Source organism: Macaca nemestrina, chromosome 9 (assembly GCF_043159975.1).
Source record: "Macaca nemestrina isolate mMacNem1 chromosome 9, mMacNem.hap1, whole genome shotgun sequence".
NCBI lineage: Eukaryota > Metazoa > Chordata > Mammalia > Primates > Cercopithecidae > Macaca > Macaca nemestrina.
Window position 1 is genome coordinate 14490223 of NC_092133.1, and position 27984 is coordinate 14518206.

General features: G+C 47.2%; 1 long non-coding RNA gene across 2 annotated transcripts; it reads right to left on the bottom strand.

Moving 5' to 3' along the window:
- On the bottom strand, positions 1 to 27962 carry LOC139356172 (uncharacterized). Of its 2 annotated transcripts, XR_011607600.1 has the most exons (4): positions 27826 to 27962; positions 25266 to 25398; positions 23149 to 23643; positions 1 to 493 (listed from the first exon to the last, which is right to left on the bottom strand). It is a non-coding gene; the product is annotated as an uncharacterized lncRNA (long non-coding RNA). The 2 variants fall into 2 exon arrangements; XR_011607601.1 differs by lacking the exon at positions 25266 to 25398.
- Positions 27963 to 27984: the final 22 nt, after the last annotated feature.

The window sequence follows — 27984 nt, forward strand, 5'->3', positions numbered from 1 at the left end:
TGGTTCTGTGAATAAACTGCTTTCCAGCACACCCGGCCAGCAAGTCCAGGAGCCTCCCTGCAGCCAAACCCAGCTAGATTAAGTAATAAAAACGCAGACAGAGTCGCCGGAGTCTCCGCCGTGGGGAGCGTTAATGAGTAACAGCCAGGCCAGCGCCGAGCCGGCGTGGGATTAACGTTTTTAAATTCCGGTCTTATTTATTTTGGGGCTCTTAGCTCCTTCCAGTATTATGCCCAGAACATCAGACTCCTGGTCTGTGATCAGCCCTGTTTTCTCGCTCCCTCCGCTCCGAAGGCCCCACTCCTGGAAATGGGCTGTCTTCGGTCACCCGGGATCTGCCACGAGTGTCCTACGGCTGGGGGCGGGGCAGGCAGGCAGGCCCCAAAGAACAATGAGGCCTTTGCCTCCTCTGCATCCTGCGGGCCGGATATCCGTTCAGAAGCAGACTCTGGGCCTTCTCTGTCCAGGAGGAGGAAACCCTCTGTCCCCAGGGCTGCCAGGAAGTCGCAGGGAGGTGCCGAGAGAAACAGAGAACAGTTATTATGTATTGGAGAATATAAAGAAATCAATAAACCTTCCAGGCCTTGGAAACTGGTCTGGTCACTGACTCTAACAACCCAAGATTATCTTCTTCCCTGGGGCAGTGTACCCACCATCACCCCTTTGTGGTGTCTAGACTTGGGTCAGTGAGTCTCCCTGGGCCTCATTTATCTTGTCTGCAAAATGGGGGCAATAACAGTTCACCTGTCAGAAGGCGGAGGGCTCAGGGGGTAACTTTTCAGGCACCTACCACTCCAGGAATTACTGTTCTAAGCAATCCAGGCTTGGTCTCTGCTGCGTATTCACATACCTAGAGCCCTAACTTTTAATGAAAGGATCTCTCTCAGATAGCGAGACCCCTAAAGTTGGCAGCTCCTAGAGCCCTCCACCAACCACAGTGGTCACTTGCTGGCAGCATAGGGCCTGATGAAAACCGAAGTTTGTTTATTCGGCTAACATTAAAAAAAGAAAGAAAGAAAGAAAGAAAATGTTTGAATGCCTTTAGATGGCTTATGCACCATAACAATTTTCTCAGGCTGGGCGCGGTGGCTCACGCCTGGAATCCCAACACTCTGGGAGGCCGAGGCAGGCAAATCATGAGGTCAGGAGATCGAGACCATCCTCGCGAACACGGTGAAACCCCGTCTCTACTGAAAATACAAAAAAAAAATTAGCCGGGCGTGGTGGCGGCGCCTGTAGTCCCAGCTACTCGGGAGGCTGAGGCGGGAGAATGGCGTGAACCCGGTAGGCAGAGGTTGCAGTGAGCCGAGATCATGCCACTGCACTCCAGCCTGGACGGCAGGGCGAGACTCCATCTCCCCCCCGCAAGAAAAACAAAAAACAATTTTCTCAAAGGTTGTTTTTGTTTGTTTTTTGTCTGTTTCTTTTTGAGACAGTTAGTCTGTCATCCAGGCTGGAGTGCAGTGGCCCAATCTCGGCTCGCTGCAACCTCAGCCTCCCAGGTTCAAGCGATTCTTTTACTTCAGCCTCCCAAGTAGCTGGGATTACAGGTGTGTGCCACCATGACTGGCTAATTTTTGTATTTTGAGTAGAGACGGGGTTTTGCCATGATGGCCAGTCTGGTCTTGAACTCTGGACTCAAGTGATCCACCCGCCCTCTGCCTCCCAAAGTGCTGGGATTACAGGCATGAGCCACCGTGCCTGGCTCAAAGTTTCACGAGCATACAAATCACAAGGGATCTTGTTAAAATGCAGATTGCATTTGGATAGCTCTGGGGTGGTTTCTGAGATTTTGCTCTTTCTAACAAACTCCAGGGTTCTGTCGATCCTCCTGGTCAGTAGACCACACTCTGAGTTGAAAAGCTCTCTAGTTTACCGTAACTCCCTGTTCTTATACCCAGCCCAAGTCACTAGTGATTTTATCTGGCCTATATAGACATTTAAGTTTTCCATCCTGGGAACCCCTGCCTCTCCCTCTCATTTTACAGATGTGAAATAGACCCAAAGTAAGTGAGTTGGCATGGTCACTCGGCAAGTTAGTGTTAGACTATTTTTTTCTCCACTACAAGCTGTTACATCCTGCCTACACAAATAAATGGTTGTACATCAGGTTTTTGTGCCTCTAGAAGGAAATTCAGACATTCCAATGCAGGAATGGAATAATAATGGCTAGCATTTACTCAACACCAACTGTGGGCCAGGCCCTTGTGGTCTTTTAAATGGATTATCTCCTTCAACACAATATCCAGATGAGGTAGGGAACACAGGCCTATTTTGCAGACAAAGCACCAGGTTAAGAAAGATTTTATAGATCTGAGGCCGCGTGGTGGCTCACACCTGTAATCCCAACACTTTGGGAGGCCGAGGCGGGCGGATCACCTGAGGTCAGGAGTTCGAGACCAGCCTAACTAACACAGTGAAATCCCATTTCTACCAAAAATACAAAAATTAGCCAGGTGTAGTAGCAGGTGCCTTGTAATCCCAGCTACTAGGGAGGCTGAGGCAGGAGAATTGCTTGAACCTGGGAGGCAGAGGTTGCAGTGAGCCAAGATAGTGCCGTTGCACTCCAGCCTGGACAACAGAGCGAGACTTTTTTTTTTTTTCCTCAAAAAAAAAGAGAAAGGTTTTATAATTTGTCCAGGGTCACATAACTAATAAGTAGAAGACCCGGGATTTGAACCCGTCAGCCTGACTCAGAGTTGGTGCACTTAATTTCTGGCTTGCACAAGGTAGCCAGCACAGCTTGGTCGTAACTGTTCTGTGTGGCTGCCAGGATGAACTTGTATTATAAGAAGGCAAAGGCCGGGCGTGGTGGCACACGCCTGTAATCCCAGCACTTTGGGAGGCCGAGGCGGGTGGATCACAAGGTCAGGAGATGGAGACCACGGTGAAACCCCATCTCTACTAAAAATACAAAAAATTAGCTGGGCACGGTGGTGGGCGCCTGTAGTCCCAGCTACTCAGGAGGCTGAGGCAGGAGAATGGCGTGAACCTGGGAGGCGGAGCTTGCAGTGAGCTGAGATCGTGCCACTGCACTCCAGCCTGGGCGACAGAGCGAGACTCCGTCTCAAAAAAAAAAAAAAGAAGGCAAAGCATGTGGTTGACTAAATCATTAAGAATTCAAGGGGTTTTCCATTTCCATCTATAATTCCACCATTATGGCTTTATTCCTTTCAATTAACTGCACTAACAACTTGTGGTCTTCTTGAAAAATGGGTTTGATTCAAGGAAGAGTAGGCAATTAAATATCAATAGCTAAGTAGGGAATCATTGACAGCCAGCTGAGAGCAAGAAGGGAAATCTAAATGGAGGAGTAGGGGTGAGGCTGGAGGGATGGGAATATGTCAAAGACAGCCAGCTTCAGACTCCACTCAGGAGCAGCTGAGCCAAAAATGCAAAAGAAGTCAGATGCAGTGGCTCATGCCTGCAATCCCAGCACTTTTAAAGGCTGAGGCAAGGATGCGGGGGTTGGGGGGATGGAGATCACTTGAGCCCAGGAGTTCGAGACCAACCTGGGCAACATAGCAAGACCCTGTCTCTACAAAGTAAATCTAAAAGTTAGCCAGGTATGGTGGCACTGAGCTATGATTGCACCACTGCACTCCAGCTTGGGTGACAGAGTAAGACCCTCTCTAAAAAATAAAAAAGCGAAAGAAACAGGGAACCTTCCAATTCTTCTGTCAGAACCTGTATCTGCCATGAATAAAGCTGCTAGGTCAGAGTTCTTGCAAATAGAAGTCTACTATGCTGGAAAGCCACAAACCTATCTGACTTCTAAAATATGGATTCCTTTTGCCTGAATAATCAAATTGGCTTTCTGAATAGTCCAGGAACTGGAGTTTCCATCCCTTTCTTTGACTCAAAGCTTTCTAATCCTCAGGAAGCAGCTGCAGATAGAGCTTCCATTCTCTCATTTATTCTGTTCTTCAGAGTTTACCTTTACGTGTCCAGCCCTACAGGGAGTTCAAGGCAATTTCCCAGAGAGCTCACCACTGGGAAGGAAAACACACCGGATGCAAACAACCTCCAGACAATGGAATAAGGGCCATTGTGGAGACATACACAAAGGACTTTGCAAACAGGGGAAGAAGTGATTTCAGGCACCAAGAGAGGAGAAATGTGAGCTGAAAGCAAATCTGGAGGCTTGAGGTTTCCAGTTAACATTTCCTCCCCTCTGAATTCCTTTCATCAATGGACCTCAGTGGTTACCAGTTGGACCTTAAAAGTTTTACTATGCCTGGGCATGGTGGCTCATGCTTGTAATCCCAGTACTTTGGGAGGCCAAGGTAGGCGGATCACCTGAGGTCAGGAGGTTGAGACCAGCCTGGCCAACACGGTGAAACCCTTGTCTCTGCTAAAAATACAAAAACTAGCCAGGTATGGCAGTGTGCGCCTATAGTCCCAGCTACTCAGGAGGCTAAGGCACGAGAATCCCTTGAACCATGAAGCAGAGGTTGCAGTGAGCCGAGATGGTGCTACTGCACTCCAGCCTGGGCAACAGAGCGAGACTCTGTTTCAAAAAAAAAAAAGTTTTAACATGTTGTAAACTGCCTATTGCTCTTCTAGTGACTTCATATTTTTCTTTTCTTTTTTTTTTTTTTTTCCCCTGTTGAGATGGAGTCTCACTCTGTTGCCCAGGCTGGAGTGCAGTGGCACTATCTCGGCTCACTGCAAACTTCGCCTCCCGGGTTCAAGCGATTCTCCTGCCTCAGCCTCCTAAGTAACTGGGATTACAGGCACCCACCACCACGCCTGGCTAATGTTTGTATTTTTAGTAGAGGTGGGGTTTCACCATATTGGCCAGGCTGGTCTTGAGCTCCTGATCTCAGGTGATCCATCCACCTCGGCCTCCCAAAATGCTGGGATTACAGGTGTGAGCCACCATGCCTGGTCATTATTTTTCTTTAAAGTCAGCTCACTTTGAAAACTTTAATTCATCCTAACCAATAATATTTGTGAAATTTGAGGAGTAGTAGAAGTCTCACGCTCGAAAAAACCGATCTTCAAGCAACACGTGGTGTCTTTATAGCCTTTGGTTTCCAGATGAACTGGGCAATCTCAATGAATCGATTGGTTTTGCCAGGTGATTGTTACCTATACACATCTAACCACTTAGCTTGGTCACGAGACTTTGTGGGATCATTTGTCTTGCATCAATTCTCAACTGCAAGTTCAGAAAAGAAGATTCTTGCTGAAATACACACGCCTGCTGATTGTCTCAGCCACACGTGGTTGCCAAACTCCCGTCACTACAGCAATTTAACACGGTTTTCTTTAATGAAAAGGAAAGTCCTCCTTCCCTGGTGCCATGTTCAGTTAGGAGGGTTCCCATAGTAGACGTGTTACAAAGTTCGGTGAGACGGCTTTTCAGTCCATGCACCTCTCTCCAGTATCCATCCCATTACTGTACCCAGAACGTCATCCAATTCTCCAACGTGGGTACTGTGGAAAGACAGTGTTGCCTCTGTTGTATATAGAGGAAACTGAGCCTCAGAGAATTAGGAGGTCTGCTGCCCAAGGCCAACTGATTAAGTGGATGGTAAGGCTAGTTATTTAGGTGTCTGCTTTCCCTACTCAAAGACCTAAAATGTGTTTTCTCCATCTTTTGATTCCCTTCTCTATTGAACCTAGTACATGCCTGACACAGTGAGCATTTGGCCATATTTATTGACTTGTACCACATATGGCATGACTCAGTCCCACCTGGGCCTCCGGGCTGCTAAATTTTGCTATACTAGGTAACTATCAAAATTCCCACATCTCTGCCAGGTCAGATTTTAAAAGGCAAAAAATTAGGGGAGATTGGTCTCCTGTCAGAGGTCAACGTGTTATAGAAAGTCAAGGGCAGATTCTCAGTCCCTAGAACTTCCAGCTCTCTGATGGTACCTCTGACCTCAAACCTGGCATCACCTATAATCAACCCAGTAGTTAAATTGGTCCCAGAATTTTAAAGGAAACTAGGCAAACCAACTTCGATTCCGTTCTCAGACTGAGTAAAACACAAGATGTTTAACCCAAAAATGGCACACAGAAAGTTGGGCATTTTTTTGCTTGGTTCAGTGATGAAACCGTCAATAGATTTAGATGGAGGAAAAATGTTCAAATTGGCAAGGAAATTACAGAGTAAAGATATACAAATTAATTCTGTACTTTCAAAGTAGGGGAAGGAAAATTAACCTCTTCTCCAGTAATTTCTACTAATTTTTATATGTTTTTTTGAGATGGAGTTTCATTCTTGTTGCCCAGGCTAAAGTGCAATGGCGCCATCTCAGTTCATTGCAACCTCTGCCTCCTGGGTTCAAGTGATTCTCCTGCCTCAGCCTCCCAAGTAGCTGGGATTACAGGCACCTGCCACCACGCCCAGCTAATTTTTTGTATTTTTAGTAAAGACGGGGTTTCACCATGTTGGACAGGCTAGTATTGAACTACTGACCTCAGGTGATCCACCAGCCTCGGCCTCCCAAAGTGATGGGATTACAGGCACGAGCCACGGCACCTGGCCCCTTTTCCAGTAATTTACTTAAAAGCCAATAATTTCCTGTTAATATAGGTAAGGAAAGAATCCAGACCATCACTTGTGGTCTCTTTATAACCAGCATCTATCAGGTGATGACGTGCCTAAAGCTAGTCAATTGTTTTGCATGGTAGCCTATATTGGACATATAGATACCATTTTATCAAAGGTACAACTCCTTTTTAAGAGAGGAGGAGGAGGCAGGCTGAATTAAATGTAACATTAGGAGCCCTTATAACCAGATGACTCAAAGGTGAAGTGGGCTTACAGGGTCTCAACCCTACTGCTGTGATAGCATAAACTTTTTTTTTTTTTTTTGAGATGTAGTTTCACTCTTGTCACCCAGGCTGGAGTGCAGTGGTGCAATCTCAGCTCACTGTAACCTTCACCTCCCGGGTTCAAGTGATTCTCCTGCCTCAGCCTCTTGAGTAGCTGGGATTACAGGCGCCCTCCACCACTTCCGGCTAGTTTTTTGTATTTTTAGTAGAGACAGGATTTCATCATGTTGGCCAGGCTGGGCTCGAACTCCTGACCTCAGGTGATCCACCTACCTCAGCCTCCCAAAGTACAGGGATTACAGGCGTGAGCCACCGCACCCAGCTATATAAACTTTCTCTTGCTCCAGAAACTCTGAGTCCAGTTATTTTTGAAGCCTTGGAATAAAGCGTTTACTGACCTAATATAGGCCATTATATGCATGTGAATATTTCATTACCCAGATAAAAGGGGGATATATTTTCACCCTCATTGAAGTCTCAGCTAGCCAGTTATATGCTAAATGTAATGCATTGCACAGACTGATTCTTTTCACAATTACATAAAATAGAATATAACATCTAATTTGCCCAGTTGGTTTGGAGCAGCTCAAGTCCTACCTGTAGTGGCATCTCAGAGCAAAGCTGTGAGTTGATGTGCTATAGAAATGAGCTTGTGCAGGAGCGGTTAGATACAGTTGGAGCACTCACTCCAAGCAGCTGTCATAGTCTCCTCCATGGAGAGAGGATGCCACCTAGCATGAACTCTGGAGAGCTGCAGCCGGCCCCCAGATGGCAAAAGCAAGCTGCAAGCTCTGCAACCTTCGTGTGCTCCAGGATACCAATGAGTCCCCTTCAGTCCAGGCTGAATGTGACCTCTGTTTTGGGGGAGGTGGGAGGCAGGTCAGCCTGGGGAGACAATGGTTAATGTGTGTCCCAGTCCTTTAGGGCTGCTACAACACGCATCTTTGACTGGGTAATTTCTAAACAATAGAAATGGTTTGCTCATAGTTCTAGAGGCCAGAAAATGCAAGATCAGGGCACCAGCAGATTTGGTGTCTGGTGAGAGCTCACTGCTTCATGGATGGTGCCTTGTTGCTATGGCCTCACATCACAGAAGGAGCAAAAGAGCTCCCTCAGGCCTTTTTCATAAGGGCACTAATCCTATTCAGGAGGACTCCATTCTCATGACCCAGTTGCTCTCAAGGCTCCAACTCTTAATACCCCAGGATGGCCAGGATGGGGAAAAAGAGGCAAGATCAAGGGTGCCCCACACGGTGTTCTCCCAGGTTAGCAGATCTTGCATCACAGGGGAGGGAGGAAGGAGTATTTCAAAGGAGAAAAACAGTCCCTAAGGGGGTCCCTATGGGGCTAAAAAGGTGATAGAATTTGCAGCTCACATCCTGCTTTATGTTTGCCTTATCAACATTGTAATTTCTGTCTGTTATTTCTAAACCTTTAGTTTAAAAGGACTGCCTGTCCTAGCTGGGATTGGAGAATTGAGAGAAAGGCGTGTGATCCTCCAGATACCCAGAGGTAAGTACAAGGAGAGCAGCAGCAGCCCAGAGAAGCCCCTGGAGCTAGGGCTGGAGGGGACCCAAGAAGCAGGTGTCTGCAGTGAGCTGGATACCCAAGATAAAGAGCCTGCCCAGGATCCATACGAACAAAATGGAAAGTTTCTCTGGGGCTCCCAAGAGGTCCTGAGAATGAATCTTGCTAGTCCGGGCAAGTAGGGGCTCTGGTTGTTGGACTTTTGGATACTACCGTTAGTAACTTTTTTGGTAGCTGCAATGAACTGAATATGTTCCCCCAAAATTCAGATTGAAATTCTAATCCCGGCCGGGCGCGGTGGCTCAAGCCTGTAATCCCAGCACTTTGGGAGGCCGAGACGGGTGGATCACGAGGTCAAGAGATCGAGACCATCCTGGCTAACACGGTGAAACCCCATCTCTACTAAAAAATACAAAAAAAAACTAGCCAGGCAAGGTGGCGGGCGCCTGTAGTCCCAGCTGCTCGGGAGGCTGAGGCAGGAGAATGGCATAAACCTGGGAGGCGGAGCTTGCAGTGAGCTGAGATCCGGCCACTGCACTCTAGCCTGGGTGATAGAGCGAGACTCCGTCTCACAAAAAAAAAAAAAAGAAAAAAAAGAAATTCTAATCCCTAATATGATGGTATTAGGAGGTTGGGCCTTTGAGAGGTAATTGAGTCATGAGCATAGAGCCTTCATGAAAGGGACTGGTGCTCTTATAAAAGGGACGCCAGAGAACTCTCCCACCCTCTCCCCATCATGTGAAGATACAGCGAGAAGTCAGCAGCCTGCAACCCAGAAGAAGGCCCTCATCAGAACCTGATCATGCTGGCTCCCTGATCTCAAACCTCCAGCCTCTGGAACTGTGTGAAAGAAATTTCTGTTGTTAATAAGCCACCCAGTCTATGGTACTTCTTACAGCAGCCAGAACTAAGACAGTAGCCCAGTATGTCAAAGCAGAACCTGACAAAATAAGGTCGCATTGTTCAAAGACGTGTGACTTCCTTCCTTTGACATTTATTGAGTGACTATTAAGTAGGAAGCATAGTTAGGCACCACAGAGATGAGTCAGACATGCAAGCCCTTTTTTAAACAGCTTGCAGGTGTTTAGGGCCAACAAGTTACACATACACAAGAAGCCGGAATAGAAGACAGATCAACATGAGAAGTACAGACTGCTGTAAGAAGGGTGTTTTAAACTGTTTGGATCCAGCGTTGGCAAAAATCTCCTAGAAATTGCTGCTTTCACTTACTGTGGAGGGAGTGTAAACTGGCACAGCCTTTCTGGAAGGCAGTTTGGCAATACATAACAAAAATCATAAAAACACACCTAGGGGCCTGGCATGGTGGCTCACGCCTGTAATCCCAGCACTTTGGGAGGCCAAGGTGGGCAGATCACGAGGTCGGGAGTTCAAGAACAGCCTGACCAATATGGTGAAACCCTGTCTCTACTAAAAATACAAACATTAGCCGGGTGTGGTGGCACACACCTGTAGTCCTAGCTGCTCGGGAGGCTGAGGCAGGAGAATCGCTTGAACCTGGGAGGCGGAGGTTGCAGTGAGCCAAGATAACGCCACTGCACTCTAGCCTGGGTGACAGAGAGAGACTCCATCTCAAAAAACAAAACAAAACAAAACAAAAAACAAAAAAAACCCAGCTAGCCCTTAGTCATAGCAATTCCACTTCTAGAAAAACACCCTAAAAATTTTGATAAGAACGTGTACAAAGATTTGGCTACAAGGATGTATAAAGATTACATTATTGATTATAAAATGAAGAAAAAGTAGAAACAACACAAATTTCCAAGAATAACAGATTGGTTAAGTAAATTATGAAACAACACTTCAGTGGTATTCCTGCCAAAAATGTTTAACCTGAATCTAATCAGGAGGAAATATCAGACCAACCAAATAGGAGATGTTCCACAGGGCCAGACTGTGTTCCTCAAAAATGTCAAGGTCAAGAAAGATAAAGAATGACTGATGAACTGTTCCAGATTAAAAGAAACTAAAGAGGCCAGGCCCAGTGACTCACACCTGTAGTCTCAGCATTTTGGGAGGCCAAGGCAGGCAGATCACTTGAACCCAGGAGATTTAGACCAGCTGGCCAACATGGCAAAACCCCATCTCTACAAAAAATATAAAAATTAGCTGGGCATGGTGGTGTGTGCCTGTAGTCCCAGCCACTCAGGAGGCTGAGGTAGGAGGATTGCTTGAGCCCCAGAGGTCAAGGCTGCAGAGAGCTTGTGATTGCACCACTGCACTCCAGCCTGGGTGAGAGAGCAGGACCTTGTCTCAAAAAAAAAAAAAAAAAAAAAAAAACTAGAGACAAGACCACTAAATGTGCCATGTGCGATATTGCATTAGATCATGGTAGGGAAGTGAGTGGCTACTATGAAGGATGTTGTTGGGACATCTGATTAAATTTGAATATGGGCTGTGCATTAGCTAACAGTGTATCAATGTTAAAATTCCTGGTTTTCAGCATTGTAATAGTGTTATTATATAAGAGAATATCCTTGTTCTTAAAAAATACACTGTCAAATATTGTGGGGCTTTAAGAAGTGAATTAGGAGGCCGGGCGCGGTGGCTCACGCCTGTAATCCCAGCACTTTGGGAGGCCGAGGCACGTGGATCATGAGATTAGGAGATCGAGACCATCCTGGTTAACACGGTGAAACCCCGTCTCTACTAAGAAATACAAAAAATTAGCCAGGCGTGGTGGCGGGCGTCTGTAGTCCCAGCTGCTCGGGAGGCTGAGGCAGGAAAATGGCGTGAACCCGGGAGGCGGAGCTTGCAGTGAGCCGAGATCACGCCACTGCACTCCAGCCTGGGCCACAGAGCCAGACTCCATCTCAAAATAAATAAATTTTAAAAAGTGAGTTAGGGGCCGTGCGCGGTGGCTCACGCCTGTAATCCCAGCACTTTGGGAGGCCGAGGCGGGCGGATCACAAGGTCAGGAGATCGAGACGACGGTGAAATCCCCTCTCTGCTAAAAATACAAAAAATTAGCCGGGCGCAGTGGCGGGCGCCTGTAGTCCCAGCTGCTCGGGAGGCTGAGGCAGGAGAATGGCGTGAACCCGGGAGGCGGAGCTTGCAGTGAGCTGAGATTGTGTCACTGCCCTCCAGCCTGGGTGATAGAGCGAGACTCCGCCTCAAAAAAAAAAAAAAAAGTGAGTTAGGGCTGGGCACAGTGACTCAGACTTGTAATCCCAGCACTTTGGGAGGCCGCAGTCACCTCAGGTCAGGAGTTCATGACCAGCCTGGTCAACATGGCGAAACCTGTCTCTACTAAAAATACAAAAAATTAGCCAGGCAAGGTGGTGGGTGCCTGTAATCCGAGCTATTTGGGAGAATTGCTTGAACCCGGGAGGCAGAGGTTGCAGTGAGCCTCCGTCTCAAAAAACAAAAAAAAGTGAGTTAGTTATTTAATCTGCAAACTAGGATAGGCATCAGAGATTTTGAAGAAAGAAACCATGATTTAAAAATAGTTCGGCCAGGCACGGTGCCTCACACCTGCAATCCCAGCACTTTGGGAGGCCTAGGTGGGCAGATCACCTGAGGTCAGGAGTTCAAGACCAGCCTGAGCAACATGGCAAAACCCCATCTCTATTAAAAATACAAAATTAGCTGGGTGTGGTGGTATATGCCTGTAATCGCAGCTACTCAGGAGGCTGAGGCAGGAGAATCACTTGAACATGGGAGGCAGAGGTTGCAGCAAGCTGAGATCGCGCCATTGTACCCCAGCCTGGGCAACAGAGCGAGACTCCATCTCAAAAAAAAAAGTATATGTATATATAGTTCAAGGCAACAGTAGTTTTGTGATAGAACACAGAGGATTAACCACTAAAAGAATGATGTTGATGATGACTGCCACAGGCATTCAGGGAAAGGATGTGTCAGCTGGGGGTGTCAGAGTTGGCTGCACAGTGAGAGTTTAGCTGGGCCCTCCACCAGATTCATCTGAATTTTCTAGGAGTCTGCTATGTGCCAAGCACTGTGCCAAGTACTGGGGATATAGCAGTGAGCAAGATAGGCATGATCCTTGCCCTGTCGGGCTTCTGTTCTAGGGAGGAACCCAACCAATACCCAGTAAATAGATAAAGTTATTGCAATTTTAAGTTTCCAGTAAAAGGAAACAAGCAAGGGCCAAAACAGAGACTAATATTGGGGAAGTCTTCTTGGGGAGGATGCCATCAAAGCCAGGAATTAAATAATCAAGAAGAGCTAGTCAGATATGCATGGAGGGTGACAGCATGTCAATCAAGAGGACCGCATGTGCCCAGGTGAGGGGTAGCTTTTGGGGAGGTGGAAGTAGACCAGTGTGGCTAACGCAGGGATGGGGTCCAAAGGAACCCAAAGGGAGATATCTGAGAGGAGGCAGGCATGCAGACCTGCAGGGGCACAAGCCACATAGGGCCTTGTACAAATTTGTGCTTTCCTCTAATGAGATGGAAAGCCATGGAACAGTTTTAAGTATGAGATGAAACAGTGGTTGGTGTTTTAAGAAGCATCACTGTTGATGCTGGGCAGAGAATGGACTGAAAGGAGGCAAGAGTGAAAGCCAGAGGCCAGTTAAAAGCGGGAGGGGGAAAGGGAAGCTGTCAGACAGGGGCAGTCCTCATGCTTGGACTTCTGCAATGTCCCCAGATAAAGTTCCACGTACCATTACAGAGACTGATGGGATTGAAAAAGGCCATCCCACGCCTGTTAGTCTGGTTCTCATGACCAGTGCTCCTGGCCTGAATAAATATTTCTACCTAAGTCCTATAATCAACCTGTGGGGAGCATTTGGTATTACAGTTTCTGTTGTGCTGTGTCTCAGTGTGGGTGTCCCTAGACCTGGAGATAAGGATTCAAATGCAAGTAGTTTATTTGGGAACGGAGGTAAGGGAAGGGAACTAACACAAGGAAGGCAGCCAGTGAATGGCGTGTTGTTACCTCCATGGTGACCAGGACTGGATCTGTGGGAAGCCCCTGGGAGGCACATGCCCCAGATTGTCCACTCAAGAGGCAAAGGAGCTGGGGTATTTCTACACAAATTCCCTCCACCCAGTCGTTGCTGAGGGCTGCAGGCAGGCGGTATAAATTCCCAAGCACTTCTGTCTTTCCTCAGGGGTGGGCAGACCAGGTTTCTGCAGTTATGCAGAAAGACCCCCACACAAAGATGCAGATCCTGGCAGCTGGAAATCTCTGGAGCCCAAAGAAGTGGCAGGGTCTGAGGATACCAGAGAGATGTGAAAGCTATACTCTGTGTCGTCGTTTCACTTTTAAAATAGACCTCTGCCATATGGTGGCTCACGCCTGTAATCCCCGAACTATGGGAGGCCAAGACAGGAGGATCCTTGGATGTCAGGAGTTTAAGAACAGCCTAGTCAACATAGTGAAACTCCCGTCTCTACAAAAAAATATTTTTTTAATTAGCTGAGGTGGGAGGATCCCTTGAGCCCAGGAGTTTGAGGCTGCAGTGAGCCATGATTGTGCCATCGCACTTCAGCCTGGGTGACAGAGTGAGGACCTATCTCAACAAATAATAATAATATAACATAATAGACCTCACATGATGGAAGTAATCTTGCCTCTTGACAGTCAGGAGACCCTCAGAAGCTGTGAACGCATTGCATGAGAAAAACAATGGTGGCCTGGACTGAGGTGGAGGCAAATGTAGGTGGAGACAAGACGGTGTCTCCTTTGGGTGCTGCTGGCCAGCAGGGAGGGTAAGGGTGGGAACTTTAGGGGATAAAAGACATTTTTTCTCATCCCTCTCTAGATTCATGTCTGACACCCTCTATAACCAAAGACGGAGTAACAAGAGAAAAGCATACACATTTATTGAATATGTTTTATGTGGCATGGAAGCATCCACAGATGAAGACCCAAAGGAACAGGGAACCCCGTGTCTTTTCATGCTTAGTTTTGATGGAGTAGACAGTCATGCAGGAGCAGCAGTATGACTGGACAAAGGAGATGTGATCTAATGGCAATAAACTGAGGGAACTTACACGGCCTGTTTGTTCGTATTCCTCTCTGTATCCCTGTATCTCCAGACATAAGGACATTCCTGTCCTCTGAGTACAGGCTGGGCACCCCTGGAATGAGGGCCTTCTTCAGAGGAAGGTCAGAGGATTCTTTCATGGTCAGCTTCAGGGAAGAAGGGCAGGAGGAGGTCAGAAAGTGACCTTCCTGCTTTTGCTGTTTTCCACATGCTATGGTGCTATATTTTGGGTTACGGTGTTCTGAACCTCATCAGAATCAAGATGACTCCTACTTTCTGGCTTGAATGACTGTATGGACAGTGAGGCCATGTACTGACCTGGAGAGGTTTGGGGAAGTCGGTGGCGGGGAACAGATTCGAAGAAAGCAAGAGTTTGAGGCGCATAAGAGGCATCTGTGTGGAGATGTTGGCAGGCGGCACTCAGAGGACAGGCCCGGGCTGGAGACACAGCTCTAAAAGATGACAGGTTGCCAGGAGTTGGAGGGGAAAGAGGGATAAATGGGCAAAGTACAGAGGATATTTAGGGCAGTGAAGGTGTTCCATATGATAATATAACAGTGGATACGTGTCCTTATACATTCGTCAAAACGCATAGAATATACAACACTAAGAGTGAATCTGAATTTAAACTTGGGCTTTGAGAGAGAATATGGCACATCACTGTAGAGTCACCAAGTGTAACAAAATCTACCATTGTGGTTTGGGATGCTCATAGTGGGAGAGGCTGAGAAGAGGGGCTTTGGGAGATCTCTCTGTACTTTGCTCAATTTGCTGTGAACCTGAAACTGTTCTAAAATACAAAGTTTGGCTGGGTGCGGTGGCTCTCACCTGTAATCTCAGCACTTTGAGAGGCCAAGGCACGTGGATCACCTGAGGTCAGGAGTTTGAGACCAGCCTGGCCAACACGATGAAACCCCGTCTCTACTAAAAATACAAAAATTAGCTGGACGTGGTGGCACGCACCTGTAGTCCCAGATACTCGGGAGGCTGAGGCAGGAGAATCGCTTGAACCCGGAAGGCAGAGGTTGCAATGAGCCGAGATCATGCACTGCACTCCAGCCTGGCAACAGAGTGAGATGCCGTCTCAAAATATAAATAAATAAATAAAGTATTTTTAAAAGGGTGGAGTTTGGGCACGGTGGCTCACGCCTGTAATCCTAGAACTTTAGGAGGCCAAGGTGGGCGGATCACCTGAGGTCAGGAGTTCATGACCAGCCTGACCAACATGGTAAAACCCTGTTTCTACTAAAAATACAAAAAATTAGCCAGGCGTGGTGGTGGACACCTGTAATCCCAGCTACTTGGGAGGCTGAGGCAGGAGAATCACTTGAACCTAGGAGGCAGAGGTTGCAGTGAGCCGAGATCGTGCCACTGCACTCCAGCTTGGGCAACAAGAGTGAAACTCCATCTCAAAAAAAAAAAAAAAGGCGGAGGGAACAGGCTGCAAGGAGGAGAACAGCTCAGAAGTAAGCAAGCCAAGGTGTGCCTGGGGGTGGGCAGAGAGGGCAATGACTCAGCCTAAGGAATTCAACTGAGGCCTAGTGGGTGGCACACACTTCCCAATCAGCCTGTGAGTGAGGGTTTATAAGGAGACAGACTCTGAAAGGTGAACGAATCCATGGGGCTTTGAATCAAGTACATTTCAACTCCTTCCAATCCTGGGCTGCCTGCTTTTAACATTAACTTGGAGCAGCACAAGACCATGCTGGAGAAGGCTGAGGGTAAGTTTAGAAGGGAAGCCTCGGCCGAGCATTGTGGTTCACACCTATAATTCCAGCACTTTGTGAGGCCAAGGCAGGAGAATTGCTTGAGCCCATGAGTTTGAGACCAGCGTAGGCAATATAGAGAGACCTTATCTCTACAAAAAAAATTTTAGGTTGGGCGCAGTGGCTCACGCCTGTAATCCCAGCACTTTGGGAGGCCGAGGCAGGTGGATCACAAGGTCAGAAGATCGAGACTATCCTGGCTAACACGGTGAAACCCCGTCTCTACTAAAAATACAAAAAAATTAGCCAGGCATGGTGGCGGGCGCCTGTAGTCCCAGCTACTCGGGAGGTTGAGGCAGGAGAATGGCGTGAACCTGGGAGGGAAGCAGAGCTTGCAGTGAGCCGAGATCGCGCCACTGCACTCCAGCCTGGGCGACAGAGCGAGACTCCGTCTTAAAAAAAAAAAAAAAAAAAAAAATTTAAATTAACCAAGTATGGTGGAGCACACGTGTAGTCTCAGTTACTCAGGAGGTTGAGGCGGGGGGATCACTTAAGCCTGGGAGGCTGAGGCTGCAGTGAGCTATGATTGCACCACTGCACTGCAGCCTGGGTGACAGAATAAGGCTCTGTTTCAAAAAATAAAAATAAAAAATAAACAAAAAGAGGACTCGGCTGAGAGACAGGGCTTGGTTCTGACACTTCATCTTCCCTGAACCCAGGAGAGAGCCAAATTTGGGGCTCCTCTTCAATGGGGGAAAAAAAAAAGAAGAAAAACAAAATGTATGTTTTTTTGCCGTGGAAAGAGGAAGAACTCAACAAAACCGAGAGTCCTGCTTGCCATCTCTAATTGCAGCCCCAGCTACCAGAAAGTTAACTTGTGGTTCCAGGGGAGTATTTTCCTAATCATCATAAAAATGAGCATATATCTTTTCATTTGCCTCCCCCTCAACTAGGTCCAAATTTTTTTCCCTACCAAACTGAAAAGGGAGAATTTCAGTCATTTTCTACTCTTTTACTCATGAGAATAAGGCCAGTTCATTCTTTTTTTCTTTCTTTCTTTCTTTTTCTTTCTTTCTTTCCTTTTCTTTCTTTCTTTCTTTCTTTTTTTTCTTTCTTTCTCTTTCTTTCTTTCTCTTTCTTTCTTTTTCTTTTTCTTTTTCTTTCTTTTTTTCTCTCTCTCTCTTTCTCTCTCTCTCTCTCCTTCCCTCCTTTCTTTCTTTTTTTGTTATCTTTTTTGTTGTGGTTATTGCTGTCTCTTTCTTTCAGGGGAAAAATATGTGTTCTTGTTGCAATAGCTGGAGAAAGCTGAATAATTTTTTTTTTTTTTTTTTTTTTTTTGAGATGGAGTCTTGCCCTGTCGCCCAGGCTAGAATGGAATGACATGATCTCGACTCACTGCAACCTCCGCCTCCCAGGTTCAGTCGATTCTCCTGCCTTAGCCTCTCCAGTAGCTGGGATTGCAGATGTGCACCACCACACTTGGCTAATTTTTGTATTTTTAGTGGAGACAGAGTTTCACCATGTTGGCCAGGCTGGTCTCGAACTCCTGACCTCAAGTGATCCTCCTGCCTTGGCCTCCCAATGTGCTGGGATTACAGGTGTGAGCCACCGTGCCCAGCCAAAATTTTTTTTTTTTTCCAGAATATGTGTAGAAAGCACGTTTCGGCCATCCTGCTGCTTATTGATTCACTTGACAAACTTGCTCTGGGTAGTTGGTGCGAGCCAGGGGTTAGCTGAGCCTTGGGACTCCAGGGATGAGTAAAATGTGAGCTCTACCCTCAAGAAGTTCACAGTATGGTTAAGACCCAGACAAGGAGGCCGGGTGCGGTGGCTCAAGCCTGTAATCCCAGCACTTTGGGAGGCCGAGACGGGCAGATCACAAGGTCAGGAGATCAAGACCATCCTGGCTAACATGGTGAAACCCCATCTCTACTAAAAAATACAAAAAACTAGCCAGGCGAAGTGGCGGGCACCTGTGGTCCCAGCTACTCGGGAGGCTGAGGCAGGAGAATGGCGTAAACCCGGGAGGCGGAGCTTGCAGTGAGCTGAGATCTGGCCACTGCACTCCAGCCTGGGCGACAGAGCCAGACTCAGTCTCAAAAAAAAAAAAAAAAAAAGGCCGGGCGCGGTGGCTCAAGCCTGTAATCCCAGCACTTTGGGAGGCCGAGACGGGTGGATCACAAGGTCAGGAGATGGAGACCATCCTGGCTAACATGGTGAAACCCCGTCTCTACTAAAAAATACAAAAAACTAGCCGGGCGAGGTGGCGGGCGCCTGTAGTCCCAGCTACTCGGGAGGCTGAGGCAGGAGAATGGCGTGAACCCGGGAGGCGGAGCTTGCAGTGAGCTGAAATCCAGCCACTGCACTCCAGCCTGGGTGACAGAGCGAGACTCCGTCTCAAAAAAAAAAAAAAAAAAACAAAAAAACCCAGACAAGGCAATAGAAAATTCCAGACAGGAGCTGAGAGTGGTGAGAATGAGAAGGGCACGGTGTTTTCTGGGCCTGGTGTTTTCTAGGCACCTGGTAGGGGTCTCTAACCAGGACGAGCTGGGAAAGCGGTCAGGGAACGCTTGGCAGAACAGCTGCTCCTTCCTCCTAAGACTCATATTGGTGATCAAAAATCAATCATGGTTATCTTTTGTTGGAATGAACAAAAGGGGGACTCTACTAGTCCTACCAGAAGAAGTCATTTGCCACAGCCCGAGACTAGCTGGACACTTTGCAAATCTTAACAGGCCATTGGGAGGCTCTTGCATGAAATTCCTTCTGGGCCTCTGGGTCAGAGATTCTAGGGTATTTCATTTCTTTGGCAGAGATCAGCAGACCAGAAGGCCTACGTGTACACTGGAAAGCCCCCCAACCAAGGAATCCCTGTGCGACTTGAGGTAAACTATTTAACCACAGGCAACTGCCTCAGCTTCCTGTTTGGTCAAGAAGTGATAAGCAGCGAAACTTCATCTCCAATGGCCAAAAGCCCTGGGAATTGTGCTTCTGTGCTGGGCCTCTCTGCCTGGTGTGAAACAAACAATAATGCTTTGTTGAGCCTGCCTGAAATGCCCATGTGAAGAATGATTGTTGAATGCTTGAGATTTATGGAGATAAAAATTACAAAATGTCCTAGCTTGATTTACATTGACGGAAAAAGCAAAAAAGATACCTGTAAGGCAGTGCATTTTTAAGATGAAAATTAAACCATACATTAAACAGAAAATATTTAAAATGTCAGGCACAAGTTAATACAGTGGAAGTTAACTGTTTCTCCATCTGACAAAGATAACTTTTTTCAAAATCGGACCAGGCTATTGGACACCCAGGATGGAGTGCAATGGTGCAATCTCAGCTCACCGCAACCTCCACCTCCCAGGTTCAAGTGATTCTCCTGTCTCAGCCTCCCGAGTAGCTGCAATGACAGGCGCCCACCACCACGCCTGGCTAATTTTTTTGTATTTTCAGTAGAGACGGAGTTTCACTATGTTGGCCAGGTAGGTCCTGAACTCCTGACCTTGGGTGATCCGCCTGCCTCAGCCTTCCAAAGGGCTGGGATTACAGGCATGAGCCACCGTGCCTGGCCAAGACGTTCTAATCAGAGCTAAAGTCCATCTCAGGTAGATGGGGGTTTGATAGGTGTCTAACCATTGTGGTCACCCTTATTCCTCATAGTTAGCTTGCCTTATTTATTTATTTATTTATTTTTTGAGACAGTGTGTCACTCTGTCACCCAGGCCCTTATTCCTCATAGGAAGTTTTATTTATTTATTTATTTATTTATTTTTGAGACAGCGTATCACTCTGTCACCCAGGCTGAAGTGCAGTGGTGCAAACATAGCTCACTGCAATCTTAACCTCCTGGGCTCAAGCAATCCTCCCACCTCAGCCTCCCAAGTAGCTGGGACTACACGCATGCACCACCATGCCCAACTAATTTTTGTATTTTTTGTAGAGACAGGGTCTCACCATGTTGTCTAGGCTAGTCTTGAACTCCTGACTTCAAGTGATCCACCTGTCTCAACCTCCCAAAGTGCTGGAATTACAGGTGTGAGCCACCGAGCCTGGCCCATAGTTAGCTTTAAAAGAAAAAACTGGGCTGGGTGCGATGGCTTACGCCTATAATCCCAGCACTTTGGGAGGCGGGGGCAGGCGGATCACGAGGTCAGGAGTTCGAGACTAGCCTGGCCAATATGGTGAAACCCTGTCTCTACTAAAAATACAAAAATTAGCTGAGTGTGGTGGTGCATGCCTGTAACCCCAGCTACTTGAGAGGCTGAGGCAGGAGAATCGCTTGAACTGGGACGCGGAGTTTGCAGTGAACCAAGATGGCGCCACTGTACTCCACCCTGGGTGACCAAGTGAGACTCCATCTCAAAAAAGAAAAAAGAAAAAACTGGCAAGGTTTCCTGAGTCAAAGCACAGCCCAGACCCAGCAGGTGCGCCTCAAGGTAGAAGAGGTTAAGCGAACCTGAACAGGTAGATTCCCAGCATCTCTCTTTCCTTGCCCGCATGTCCCTGTGGCTTCCAGAAGAGCCTAATTTGAGCCTGTTTGGGGATCAGTGTTTGCACAGATCCCTCCCCCCTCACTCCTGAATGAAAGGAGGAAAAGGGCTGGGCGTGGTGACTCATGCCTATAATCCCAGCACTTTGGGAGGCTGAGTTCGGCAGATCAATTGAGGTCAGGAGTTTGAGACCAGCCTGGCCAACATGGTAAAACCACATCTCTAGTAAAAAAAAAAAAAAAAAAGAAGAAGAAGAAGAAAGAAAAGCCAGGGATGGTGGCACACAATTGTAATCCTAGCTACTCGAAAGGGGGAGGCATGAGAATTACTTGAACTCGGGAGGCAGACGTTGCAGTGAGCTGAGATCATGCCACTGCACTCCAGCCTGGATGACAGAACAAGAAAGAAAGAAAGGAAAACGAGCTTCATCACTTTGAGAAAAATAAAATGTCTTCAGAGCCTGTGCCAGTTGTTTGAAAATGTAGTATGTCTGCTTGTGGGAAAAGAAGAACTTATTTACCACTTTCTCTGTATCTAGCACCCCGCTACGTCTTTTGCAGGCATTATCTCACTGTGCATGGCTGAAGCTGTAGATGCCATCATTACCCTCATTTCACACCTACAGAAACTGAGGTGTGGAAACATTAACTGGTCTAGTCACGAGGGATTCTATGATGCCTGAGACATGTGACCTGCCCTCCAAGACCATACGGGACAGACCAAGAATTTGATCCCATGTCCTGGTGGCTCCAGAGCCTGTGCCATTACCATTAGAGCAGTGGTTTCCTTCAGGGGTTCTCTTGTCCCCAGGGGACATTTGGCAACATCTGGAAACATTTTTGGTTGTCACAACTAAGTGGGTGCCTTCCTTTCACAAGTTTGGCAGGAAGACAGGAACAGACAGACCCCAGAGAAGGAAAAGAAGGCTGAGAGTCGGCCGGATGCAGTGGCTCACACCTGTAATCCCAGCACTTTGCCCACTAAGGCGGGCAGATCATTTGAGGTCAGGAGTTCGAGACCAGCCTGGCCAACGTGCTGAAACCCCGTCTTTACTAAAAGTACAAAAAAAATTGCCAGGTGTGGTGGCAGGCACTGTAATCCCAGCTACTCAGGAGGCTGAAGCAGGAGAATCGCTTGAACCTGGGAGGCAGAGGTTGCAGTGAGCCAGATGGTGCCACTGCACTCCAGCCTAGGTGACAGAGTGAGACTCCGTCTTAAAAAAAAAAAAAGAAGGCTGAGAATAGAGTGGGCCCCAAAATGATGAAAATCAATTGCGGGGCGGAACCTATTAGAAATGCTCAGGCAAAAGAGCAGAGCTTACTGCATCAAAGGACAGCATCCATAGGCAGGCCTGGCGTCTGGGAGTGGAGTCCTTGAGACATTTCACTAAAGGACAGATGGTCAGTCCTCCTTCATGTTCTGACACAGCCCACCTTTTTAGTACCATCTGCCATTATGTCCCATCAAGCACACTGTGCTCCAACAAAGATGGCAGGAGATCATACAACATTGCTTTAGGAGTTGGGGCTTTGGCCTCACACCTGTAATCCCAACATTTTGGGAGGCCAAGGCAGGAGGATCACTTGAACTCAGGAGTTTGAGACCAACCTAGGCAACATAGGAAGACCCTTCTCTACAAAAACTAACAAAATTAGCTGGGTTTGGTGGCACACACTTGTGGTCCCAGTTCCTTGGGAGGCTGAGGTGGGAGGATTGTTTGAGCTCAGGAGATTGAGGCTGCAGTGAGCCATGATTGCACCATTGCACTCCAGCCTGGAGGACAGAGAGAGACCCTGTCTCAAAAACAAACAAACAAACAAAACAACTAAAACAAAAAGGAATGGCGGCTCTGCAGTCAGCTTTCGAGGTTTAAATCCTGGCTCCTTCCCTTTCCAGCTGTGGGACTTTGAACAAATTACTAAACCTCCCCAAACTTCAGTCTCCTAACCTTGGAAATGGGGATGATGAATTAAAAACTGTACCTGTGGCCAGGTGTGATGGCTCACACCTGTAGTCCCTACACTTGGGGAGGCCAAGGCAGGAGGATCACTAGCGGTCGGGAGTTCGAGACCAACTTGGCCAACATGATGAAACCCCATCTCTACTAAAAATACAAAAATTAGCCGGGTGTGGTGGCATGCACCTGTAATCCCAGCTACTTGGGAGGCTGAGGCAGGAGAATCCCTTGAACCCGGGAGGCGGAGGTTGCAGTGAGCTGAGATCGTGCCATTGCACTTCAGCCTGGTTGACAGAGTGAGACTCTGTCTAAAACAAAACAAAACAAAAACAAACCAAAAAAGCATCTGTGTCACAGGGTTTGTGCAGATGGAATAGAGAGATACTGCATTCAACCCAGAGCATGGCCCCATAGTGTGGTCACTGAAGATAACAGTAAACCAAAGGGACAAAGGTCACTCATCACTTCTACCTGCCATCTTCCCCTTCACCTTCCCCAAGGAGCAGGACAGATGATTTCTCTATGAAGCCCTTCTTGGCCCCTTTCTCTAAACTATGATAGCGCTTCACTTAACAAACACTATATGCCTGCTGCCTGTGTTAATGCCTTTAAAATATGAACTCATTTATTCCTCACAAAAGTCCTTGGGGGAAGCACTAATATCACTTCAGTTTTACAGATGAGAAAATGTGCAAAGTAACTTACCCAAGGCCATGTACCTGCAGCTAGCAGAGCTGGTGTGTGAACTTCAGCTGTCCACACTCAACCATTATGCCTCTTTCATGCCTCTTAAAATGCTGGATCTTGGACTGGGTTTTTTAAATGATCTTATCAGTATTCCTCGGATACACACACAGTTCCTCGGCAGTAGGGTCTGAGTGATCCTCTCCAGTACATGTTTATTAATGATTAAAATCACATTGTTGGCTGGGTGTGGTGGCTCATGCCTCTAATCCCAGCACTTTGGGAGGCTGAGGTGAGAGGATCACTTGAAGTCAGGAGTTCAAGACCAGCCTGGCCAACATGGCAAAATCCCGTCTCTTACAAAAATATAAACATTAGCCGGGTGTGGTTGTGGGCACCTGTAATCCCAGCTACTCAAGAGGCTGAGGCAAGAGACTCTCTTGAATCCAGGAGACAGAGGTGGCAGTGAGCCGAGATTGCACCACTGCACTCCAGCCTGGGCAACACAGCAAGATTCTAAAAAAAAAAAAAAATCCCATTGTTAATTGATGCAATTTTTATCCAATACCAGAGGGCTGTCTACCTGGAACCTAATAGGACAGGAAACAGATTACTCCAAAGGCTAAAATGGCCAGGAATGATGCAGGAAATCTCTCTAACTGAAGGCAGCAGCAGGTGAATGAGGCTACATGGAAGACGGAAAGTAAAGTTACCTTGAAGCAGCCAGGCGCGGTGGCTCACGCCTGTAATCCCAGCACTTTGGGAGGCCCAGGCGGGCCGATCACCTGAGGTCAGGAGACCAGCCTGACCAACATGGAGAACCCCCGTCTCCACTAAAAACACAAAATTAACCAGGCATGGTGGCACATGCCTCTAATCCCAGCTACTCAGGAGGCTGAGGTAGGAGAATCGCTTGAACCTGGGAGGCAGAGGTTGCAGTGAGCTGAGAACTGAGCCGAGCTGGGCAGCAAGAGCAAAACTCCGTCTCAAAAAAAGAAAAAAAGAAAGAATTGCCTTCGGAGCCAATTATGAGGCCCTCAAGTAATGTTACCTTGAAGCCTAACCCTGCCTATAAGCTGGCACTAACTAATGCTTCTGAGCTTTAAAACTGAAACCAGGATGAGTGAGGTGAAATTCTGAGGGAACTCCACTCTGCTCTGTTGCTTTGACTTACGCCGTGCTTTACATTTTTACAGTGAAGTTTAGTTATGAGCCAAGCTGCCTGTGTGCAGGGACTAAAAGACACATGCCTACAATAGGAGAGCATGGGGCCCTCCAGCAAGGGGAAGGGAGAGGTGGGCAAAGGGCTGTGGGCATAAGGAGAAGAGAAGGCGACCCCTTGGCTTGGCTTTGCCCCCTCCCCACTCCCCTTTTGTTGACTTGAGCTACTGAAGCTTAAGTACTTAAAAACTGCAGGCTGTTGTAACGGTGGCTCCTGCCTGTAATCCCAGCACTTTGGGAGCCTGAGGCTCACTTGAGCTCAGGAGTTCAAGGCCAGCCTGGGCAAGATAGCAGGACCTTGTTTCTACAAAAACAACTACCCTGTAGCATGAGGGAGAAGAGGAGACGATGAGGGTGTGGATGATGTCATCTTACGAGTCGACTAGGGAAAAAGTGCTGAGGCTGAACTCCATCAGACACGCACGCTGGGTGGTCAGTGGTATGGAAGTTCGGGGTTCTTGCCCCACCACTCTACTTCTAGCCAGCGATGTGATTTCGGGAAGGTCTCTCCATCTCTTCATCTTTAGATCTATTAAATCACTGGAGTAGCCTATAGTATACAATGTTTTTAGTCCCTATTTCTTCTACCTTTTTTCTCTCTTCCTTTTTTTTTTTTTTTTTTTTTTTTTTTTTTTTTTGAGACAGGGTTTTGCTATGTTGCCCAGGCTGGTCTCAAACCACTGGGCACAAAGTGATCCTCCTACCTTGGCCTTCCAAAGTGCTGCGATTACAGGCATGAGTCACCATGCCTGGCCTTTTTCTAATTTTTTTTTTTAAAAATTGAGGTGACATTCCCCTAATATAAAATTAATTATTTTAAAGTTTACAATTCAGGGGTATTTAGTTAATTCATTATGTTATACCCACCTCTATCTAGTTCCAAAACATTTTCATCACCACAAAAGAAAATTCTGTACCTATTAAACAGTCCCGGCTGGGCGCATTGGCTCACGACTGTAATCCCAGCACTGTGGGAGGCCGAGGCAGGCAGATCACTTGAGGTCAGGAGTTCGAGATCAGCCTGGCCAACATGGCGAAACTCCGTCTCTACTAAAAAATACAAAAAAAAAATTAACTGGGCATAGCAGTCACACCTGTAGTCTCAGCTACTCAGGAGACTGAGGCAGGAGGATCACTTGAATTTGGGAGGCAGAGGCTGCAGTAAGCTGAGATCGCACCACTGCACTCCATCCTGGGCAACAGGGGGAGACTCCGTCTCAAAATAAATAAATAAAATAAAAAATAAATAAATAGTTCCCATCCCAGCTCCTCCCAGTCCCTAACAGTTGCTGATTTGCTTTCTGTCCCTTTGGAATTACCTATTTTAGATGTTTCATATAAAAGGAAACACACACTATTTATTCTTTTGTGTCTGGCTTCTTGCACTTAGCTAATGTTTTCAAAGTTCATCTGTGTTGTAGCATATATCAGTACTTCATTCCTTTTATGGATGAATAATATTCCATTGTCAACTACAGTACGTTTTTTTTTGTTGTTTTTGTTTTTTTTAAGATGGAGTTTTGCACTTATTGCCAAGGCTGGAGTGCAGTGGTTCAATCTCAGCTCACTGCAACCTTTGCCTCCCAGATTCAAGTGATTCTCCTGCCTCAGTCTCCCAAGTAGCTGAGATTACAGGCATGCGCCACTATGCCCGGCTAATTTTGCAATTTTTATAGAGACGGGGTTTCACCATGTTGGTCAGGCTGGTCTTGAACTCCTGACCTCAGGTGATCCGCTCACTTCAGCTTCCCAAAATGCCGGGATTACAGGTGTGAGCCACTGCACCCGGCATACAGTACGATTTTGAGCTCTAAAATGATAATCTTCTTTTCTTTTCAATCATCTGCTTAACACAGACATAATTAAAACCAATTAAACAAACACAAGGAAGGTGTGAGGTGAAATAGTCGAAACACCTGCGTCCCCACACATCCAAGGCAGTCCTTTCCATATCTGGGGACTGGTACCCAGGGTGGCACCTCGTGATACCTGAGATGATTTTAGAAAATACACTGGGCGGCCGGGCGCGGTGGCTCACGCCTGTAATCCCAGCACTCTGGGAGGCCGAGGTGGGCGGATCACCTGAGGTAAGGAGTTCAAGACCAGCCTAGCCAACATGGTGAAACCCTGTCTCTACAAAAATACAAAAAAAATTAGTGGGGTGTGTTGGTGCACGGCCATAATCCCAGCTACTCGAGAGACTGAGCCAGGAGAATTGCTCGAACCGGGGAGGTGGAGGTTGCAGTCAGCCGAGATTGTGCCTGTGCCAGTGCACTCTATCCTAGGCGACAGAGTGAGAGTCTGTCTCAAACAAGAAAAGGGGGAAAAAAAAAAAAGGCCGGGAGTGGTGGTTCACACCTGTAATCCTAGCACTTTGGGAGGCCGAGGCGGGTGGATCACAAGGTCAGGAGATCAAGACCATCCTGGCTAACATGGTGAAACCCCATCTCTACTAAAAATACAAAAAAATTAGCCAGGTGTAGTGGCAGGCGCCTGTAGTCTCACCTACTCCGGAGGCTGAGGCAGGAGAATGGCGTGAACCCGGGAGGCGGAGCTTGCAGTGAGCCGAGATCACACCACTGCACTCCAGCCTGGGCGACAGAGCGAGACTCTGTCTCAAAAAAAAAAAAAGCGGGGGGGGAAGGAAACCAATTTAAAGAAAATAGTAAGTGATATTTGGTGATAAGAAGACTTGAGAAACTAAGCTGGTAATGGAATGACTAGTGATTGGAAAATACCAACTCAGACCAGATGCAGTAGCTCACGCCTGTAATCCCAGCACTTTGGGAGGCCAGGGTGGGTGGATCACTTGAGGTCAAGAGTTTGAGACCAGCCTGGCCAACATGGTGAAAGCCTATCTCTACTGAAAATACAAAAACTTAACTGGGCGTGGTGGCAGGCGCCTGTAATCCCAGCTGCTCAGGAATCCCAGCTACTCATGAAGCTGAGGCAGGAGAATCGCTTGAACCCAGGAGGCAGAGGCTGCAGTGAGCCAAGATCACGCCACTGCACTCCAGCCTGGGCGAACAGAGCGAGACCCTGTCTCAAAAAAAAAAGAAAAAAAGAAAAAAGAAAATGATTGCAATTTGTCACACTTACTGTAAGGCCACCGTGTGCTTTTTATCTATGGTTGATGTGGTTGCTTCAAAGTACCACGCTCACCACTGAACACTTGCGCTTTACTAATTGACAAAAACCAAATTTTAAATTTGTTCCAATTTTCCCAATTTTGGGAAGAGAGGCCAAATGGAAGACCACACACAATTCCAACGGTTTTCAGGCCAGCAAAGCCTTGATGTGTCTAGCCCACTTAGCTTATCAACGGACTAAAACTGCGTTTGTAATTAATTCCACTTCATACAGAAGCCAGAAGTCTCTACCTGAGGCTGAAATAAGAAAGCGATCCTGTCACAGAAATAGTAGACACAGTAATCCACACAAGGGTAACAAAACAGTGGGAAATACAGAAAAAAATACCTAATTCCCCGCCTGGATTCGTTCTTTTAGGTTGGGGCGACAGTAGGAAAACCACGTGTCACTTGCCCAAGCATTCAACACTAAAGGGAATTCCTCCCTCAAGGTCCCCAGGAGGCAGGGAGGCGGGAGCTCCTCCAGCCCAGTCCCCTCCTCCGGCCC